Source organism: Apium graveolens, chromosome 6, assembly GCF_009905375.1.
Source record: "Apium graveolens cultivar Ventura chromosome 6, ASM990537v1, whole genome shotgun sequence".
NCBI classification, from domain to species: domain Eukaryota; kingdom Viridiplantae; phylum Streptophyta; class Magnoliopsida; order Apiales; family Apiaceae; genus Apium; species Apium graveolens.
Window position 1 is genome coordinate 295112996 of NC_133652.1, and position 7740 is coordinate 295120735.

General features: G+C 36.1%; 2 pseudogenes; both read right to left on the reverse strand.

The window, feature by feature from the left end:
• Positions 1 to 4380: 4380 nt before the first annotated feature.
• On the reverse strand, positions 4381 to 5785 carry LOC141666259 (glycosyltransferase BC10-like; annotated as a pseudogene).
• A 700-nt stretch (positions 5786 to 6485) lies between these two features.
• Positions 6486 to 7738, reverse strand: LOC141666260 (berberine bridge enzyme-like 8; annotated as a pseudogene).
• Between the last annotated feature and the right edge of the window lie 2 nt (positions 7739 to 7740).

Genomic DNA, 7740 nt, shown 5'->3' on the forward strand with positions numbered 1-7740 from the left:
TGGTGCAATGCATACATTTTTCGCGCTGTGTGAAAATTTATTTATGTTCTGCTATTCTAGTCAATGCACACATTTACCTCTATGTAAATATGTTTAAATGAAACCATGTTATGTTATATCCTATGGAAAAGGAATTTTTTTTAAGTCAGACGTTTTTTCCTGACCACATCAATACAAGTGACAAGTATTAATAATTATGTAAATGCAGGCTGCCTACATTTGTCGTTGACTACCTAGATATTCCATGTAATGTAGAATGTGCTAATTAAGATATATTCACTGATTTTGCACTATGCGCAATATGTCGTGCTATTATACGCAATGCGTGTGACGTTCACTCCGATCCCCAATATATAATATGTCCAATCCAGAAAATGAAACCATGATTTTATATGTGCAGAGAAAAAAAGAATATAAGTCTTATATTTTGACAATCTATACTAATACAAGTTCTCAGTATTATCAGTTATTTAAATGAATTTTACCTATATGTGTCATTGGTTCCCTATGATATTACATGTATTCTCTGAATTTTTAATTATTACAGACTGCAGATGAGACTTTTTCCGTGGAGTGGTCATTTTCGCTCATAATTCAAAGTCTTATGTTCCGTCTATGCATGTGTGCTGCCCATTATGACAAGGCAAGCATCATTTGACAAATACCTGTCATGTGTGCAGAAGATCAAGTAGAACTGGATCTGAGCAAATCTTCTGAGATGACTGAAACTGTTGCAATCAGGTCCACTGGATGATCATATAGTCGAACAAGAAAAATTTGAGGCTCTACTGCACAAATTACAGGTGGCCAGTATAAGGACACTATTTCATTATTTATGACATTAAAATTCATTTGTTTCTTTTAGTTCTTAAATTTCTTGCAGTCTTAGTAATCAATCAATTGAAGAAGCTACACCATTGGCTAGTCTCCCGTAGTTTTGCGCACATTTGATAAAAGACTAATATATTGTAACGTATATTTAAAAAAATTGGCAATTTACATAAAAATATTACAATGATCATATCTCCCTGTCAATTTTCGAATCTCTTTTTCAGATCTCACCATTACTTTCTGGTAACTTAATTTTTTCCCTTTCAAAACTATGATAGTGTTTGTCTCAATATTTATTGTTTGTCTCCAAATAATCTCTTTTACATGTATTACACATGTAGGAGATCATACATAATACTTGTATAACAGAGCTCATTATTCGATGAGCCAATTCAGCAAATTAGAAAATATCAATTATCTAGGAAAACTATATGTCAAGTACAACCTTAAAACTCTTACTCACAACATTTCTTTCAAAGAAACTTGTACGTTATTGTGTTATAGTATATTTTATTGGACATTCTACTTAAAAATATTTTCCTGACGAAGTATATGTCGTGATTTTTATTTACTCTACAAGTCCTTTTCGATTTCTTATTCGCAATGTCTAATACATTTTTAGCTATAGCTCTAGCTCTGGCGCAATGCGCTAATTTATTTATACTATGTAATTTAGTGTTGTGTGTAAATTTATTTATGTTATGTTATTTTCACTCAGTGCGGGCCATAACTCCATATCCAGTAGATTTGTTCATTCTAGAAAATTGTTTATTATATTCTGCGGCAGAGGACAAAAGAATGCAGGTCTGATAGTTGTCTGGACCATATTAAGATAGGTGATCAGCATTTAGAATTTTACTCATAATTTCGCATTCTTAACTTGTTTACTCTCAGTTAGCAATGATGTCAAAGATAACGGTCCCAAGCGTTCCAGTGGATCATCAGGACCTCAAATGGAACATCATAACTCCAGCAGGGGCAGTGAGCGGTCCTTACCAGATTGACGACCTCAAGTGCGTGACAGAAGTTCTTCCATTTTACTCGCAGTACTTAATGGTCCGGAAGGGAGCTAGCAGAAATTCGGCAATCACGATTCATGACGCCATTGATAAAGAAACACAAAAGATTTCTACCACAGACGTTACTGAAGGTTAGTATAGGATAGTATTTTACATTGTGTTCACAAGAAATTATATAGCCATAACCATTATGTTGTCTCCCAGAAGTTTTGCATGTAGTAGAAGACTAAAATTCATAATGGATGTCAACAAAAAACTAGAACTCAAAAGAAAATATACAATGAGCGTAACCCTTGTCATATTACGAAGTAAAAGCTACCTTTTTATAACACATCCTGGAAATGGTTCATTGTACGCTGTAGTCTTGATCAGTATCTAGGAAAACATTCTCATAACTACAATATAAATATTGTGACTTACTATATTGCTGATAGGGATGAGAAAAAACCAGAATTGTGTGCAAAACCGCACCAAACCAATAGTTATTACAGTCGTTTTACGTAACAAATAAAGATGTTCTTAATATTGTAATATACTTTCTATATACTTTACTGAATTTCCTTGTATGAAATATATTTCATCTATAGTATGTAAACATGTTTCCTTTTTTAAAATAGATGGTCTATATATACGGCATTTAGTTGACCGTGATTTTCTCTTACAGTTTATTACAAATCCTTTTCAGATACTGTTATCCGTTGTTCATGTCTGGTACATTTGTAGCAAATGGCTCCCAATAAATGTGCTGATTTATTTTTATGCTGTCATCAATTTTCGCACTGAAGCACTAAATTTCTATATTTTTTGATTTGCTGCGCAATGCAACCTCTTAAATCCATGTCCAATAATTGTTAGTTTTTCCTAGAAAAATAAAAGTAAGACAAATTATGCAACAGATGACAAAACATAATGTGTATCATTTGGTTAAATTTGTTCAAGCCTCTACCTGATACCTATGTTTGTGATTTTGGTTCATTTTAATATGATGTGTATGGTTCATCTTTATTTCCTACCTATGGCAGATGAGATCTATTACTGCATCACGCATAATTTGACGCTTTTCTATTGATTATCCTCAGGTAATGAGAAAAATAATGGTCAAATATTTGACAAACAATCGAGCGCACGTATGGTCAAGGGAAATAATGGTCAAATATCTGACAACATTGAGGCACTTATGAAAGATCTACGCTAGACATGTATTTTAAGCTGCAAACACCTCAACCTGCCACAATATTGAAGAGGATCCCAGTGGAATATTTTACTTGTCAGGAGGGGTAGAAAAAGGTCCTTACGCGCTCAGAAGCCTAAAGGGCGTGCCCGACATTTCTTCTACCTCTTCACAGTACATAAGGTATGGAAGGAAGGTGAAAGCAGAAGAAACTGCGATAACATACCTGATGCATTAAATTACTTTCTCAGAAGAAGTGAGGGGTATATGCACAGATTTTATCATGGACTAATTTAAGTACTGGTAAAACAAAGTTGGTTAAAGGAGATACAGATGGAGAGTCTATATCTTCATTACTCAATTTTGAAGTTATGAGGTAAGCAATAGTAAATAGTTTAATGTTCTTTGCGGAAGATCGGAAGAGGTTGATTTGATGGAACTATAGAAAAATTATTATCATATTTTAGATATTTGTTTTACAAATGAAACTTCATTTGACATTCATATTTCTAATGGTGAATTGTAAACGTTTATGTGATTTTAAATTTTGAACTTAACTGATTTCAGAACTTTAAATACTCTTTGATTTGATTATTTATAATTTATTCCAGTTTTGCACTTATTTATATTTATACTTGCGATTAGTTCTATCTATATTTTAAGATATCAAATTATACTAATTCAGTCCCAATGATGCTTATTCCGTTTGCGCGTTTTTTAGTTTCAAACGCGAAGACAACTTTTTTTTAGATCAACTCTTTTTAACTAGGCTTGTTTATCCGAAAAATTTATTGACAATTTATTCCTCTTGCCTCATACTGATTGCTCTATTTGAAATAAAGGGTAGATCACTGGTCCAAGAAAGGTTATGAAATAGTTTTAAACACAAGTTCTTAGATGAATATATTTAAAAGAAAACATTAAGATTTTTATTGATCTAAGACTTCTTAATTGTGAGTTCCACCAACTTACTTGCCAGTCCTTTTATCTGGAAGCATTACAAGTGTTCGGCTGGTTGTGAGGACTCGGGATTGTGGTGTGGAATCGGAATCGGGAATGGAATTGGGGTAAATGAAGATGAGAATGATATACAATCTTAAGGGGCGGTGAGGTTATGATTTTCCCTTCTTGAGGGAATGAGGTTCCATTGCATAAATCAAAATTACTAACACATACTAAACCAAATACTAAGGCATGGGATTAGGTTTCGATTCCTGTTCACCGGGCTCGTTAACCATGAACTAAACTGCCCGTATATTTTCCAGATTAGATATTATGTGACAGTAATCGCAGTGAACATATCAAGTGAAAAAGGTCTGCCTGAAGAACTTTATATATATTCATACGATTTGAAAAGAATCAGAATTCTTGAAATCCCAACACAGTTGAGGTGAGGTTAAGTAAGGGGTTCAATGCACTAGGAGCAAATTTTCTAGCAAAAAGATGACAAAGAGGAGTCCAATCCCCATTATATTCACAGAGCAACCCACTATTCCTTATATATTGCATGAAAGTTTCCGTAATATTTCTGCTGTAAATGTTGCAGGGTGTGGTCCTCCTAATGTCCAATCAACATATGTCACTGATCGATTCGAATTACAAGTTCCGTAAAACATGTGAACATAAGTTGGCAGGTAATGTTCATCTGGATAACAAGCAGGCAGACAATACTTCTTGAACAGTGCGTAGTACTTTGTATCCGACACAACTTTTGTAGCAAGATCACGGTTAATTTCAAACCATTGAGACCCTTTCCGCCAGTCTTCAAGCTGAATATCAGGCTGCATTTTGGAGCTGTAACGCCCACGCCCATAGCGGGAGGGATCATCGAATGACTGCACAAAACTCTGTTCGGATCCAATGAGGTACCTGTAGACAGTTGGAAAGTTGTAAACTGGTATACAACTCTCAGACAGAAGAACAAATCGCTCGTTGGAGAAGTCTAGAAGAGCGTTGGCCAGAAGACGCCTTTCTGCTCCGGTTAGAGATGCAGTTCCCCACTCGACTTTCTGAGAGGAGACACAGTTAGAGAGAAGCTTAATAACAAACTATACTGAGTTTAAATTCACGATTTATATACATTTCTTACATTCTCGACACAACCTTTGGATGCAACTAGGTAGCCTAAAATTTTAAAAATTTGAAGAAGTAACAAATTTTGTATTCTAAAAAAAAAAAAACTAATCATACCTCACTAGGTATCCGGCGACCATAGAAAACAGAGGTATTGCTCACACTATTCTCGAACACGGGAAGCGCATGCACATAGTATACAATTTCGTACTTTGTCCTTCAAAAACTTTTCCCACAATGGCAACATAGGCAACGGCCCTCTAGTCAAGAACATAAAAGCCACCTTTGGCATTCTAGTGTAAGGATACTCAGCCTGCATTGGCACCAAAGAAGCTCTCCACTGTAGCTCATCATCCGACATGTGGTGGCTCACATTCTTCGGCTTAAAAACACTTTCGATACTCAGACAATCCTCCTCCTCGCACATTTCCTCAGTCGGACAATCACTGCACATATTATAAGCCTCAGGTGCTAATGTCTGATGAGTTCCATAAAAGCGGTCTGCTTGTAAACGAACTGGCTGATCAACGCGACTGCTTAATGACAGTCCAGTAACAATGCCGGCCACCAAAAAGATGATCAGAAGTAGGACTAACTTTAAAAATGAATTTTGCGGTTCCTTTGCTTGTACCGGATTTGGAATTGGAATGGGGTTAAGAATCAAGTTATCTCTTGATCCTCTACTCCTCATTTGGTGCTTTCACCACTCCAAATATGATAATCTTACACATTAGATCAGATTCTAATTAATATTCCAGTTTTGTTTGTCATTAATCCGAAGTAGAAGAAGTGGAGTTGTAATTCTGTATACGTGTGCTTGCAGTGAGAAAGTACTGAAGTGTGTTTACCGAGTCATAAGTAGTTTAGTACACAACCAAAAGATTGGAACTATGCTTACATGCATCACAAATGACCTAGTAAAAAGTCTCCTCCAAATCTTACGTTAGTACATTGTTTCTTTAGGACCAAGTCATATACTCTTTTTATCAGGCAAATCAGAGATAGCTGCAAAATTTTTACACTTCCAAACATATTGGTATCGTCACAGGGATTGGATTACGTTAGGCAAAAATTCTGACAGCGTTTTTTGTTTAAACTTGCAACAGACCTTGCGAAATAAGTGTTATGTTATTTTTTGTTACACAGTTTAAGTTTTTTTTTGTCAGGTCACAGTTTAAGTTTAGTCTATCAAAGAACAATTCTTTTATTGAACGGTATAAGTTACATATATAAGTATACATGGCAACCCTATGTTTATTTATTGAGCTTAAGCATATTCAGGTCATCCACTTACATTCCGTATTAAAGAGGAGGAATACTCTGCTCATGCTTGAAGAAGTTGCCAGGATCAACTTTAGACTTCACTTTAATTAGCCTATCGAAATTATTCTTCAAGTACTTTTTCCCCATCTACTAGCTACTGCATAGGTTGTTTTTCCTCGCTGATTGTTCACTCCAAAATCGAGATCGTTATAATTCACATATGCACCTCTTGGAGACTTGGAAACGTAAGGAGTGAAATACTGGTACAGACTTCTAATCCACTGTAATCGTGCAGTGACATCAGTGTCCAATGTTACCCCCATGTTGATCATATATAAATTTCCAGCTCTATGTGGGAATGGAATTGCTGACTCTGAAATCTCGTACATTCTTCCTCCCCATGGTGTGATTTGTAAGGTTGCTGACGTAGGTGCAACTTTGTACAAAATGTCCCATAGCCCGTTAAGGCCATTTATTGGAATCGGTTGTTGAACGAAGTCTGAGGTTCCCTTAAAACGAGATTTTGGTAACGCATTTCTGTTACGTAATATTTCAGGAGATGTTGTAACTGATAAATTTGAAAAGAAAGGTGTGGACTGGATCCAACTGACTTCAGAGCAATCTTCTTTTACCAGTCCCAACTCCGGAAAGTTTTGCTGCATAACTTGAAGTAATGTACTTGCTCGGCCAAGAAACAGTGATTCAAATAGGATGGACACTGTTCTTTTATCTGCTCGAGGGCTGAAGTTGCTCAGGACACTTGATATGTAGCACCAGATGTCTAGATCTTTTGGAAACTGAGGAGCAGCAACTTGGAATCGATGAAAAATGTTGGTTGCGTTTTGTTCTAAAGTTCTGGTCACTCTAAAAACTGTCACAAGGTTTGGAACCGGAACCAAGTTTATTTTCCACGAAAGTATTACACCAAAGCTAGAACCACCACCTCCTCGAATGGCCCAAAAGAGATCTTCGCCCATTGATTTTCTGCAAGAAACTTTCCATTTACATCGATCATACGAGCATCAATTACATTATCAGCTGCAAGCCCATATTTTCTTCGCATCATTCCATATCCTCCCCCACTGATAAAACCGGTGATGCCTACACTGTACCAAGGACCAGCACCAAATCCAAGAGTATTACTTTTCTGCGATATTCCATAATATAGTTCCCCCAATGTTGCACCAGCCCCCACCCATGCAGTTGCCCTTGTGGTATCGACATCAACTGATCGAAGATTTATCATATCAAGCAACACAAATGGTACTTGTGATACATATGAAAGACCCTCAAAATCATGACCTCCACTTCGAATTCTAATCTCCATGCCATATTTTTTGGAGCAGAAGATGACAGTTTGGATTTGTGACGCATCAACAGGGG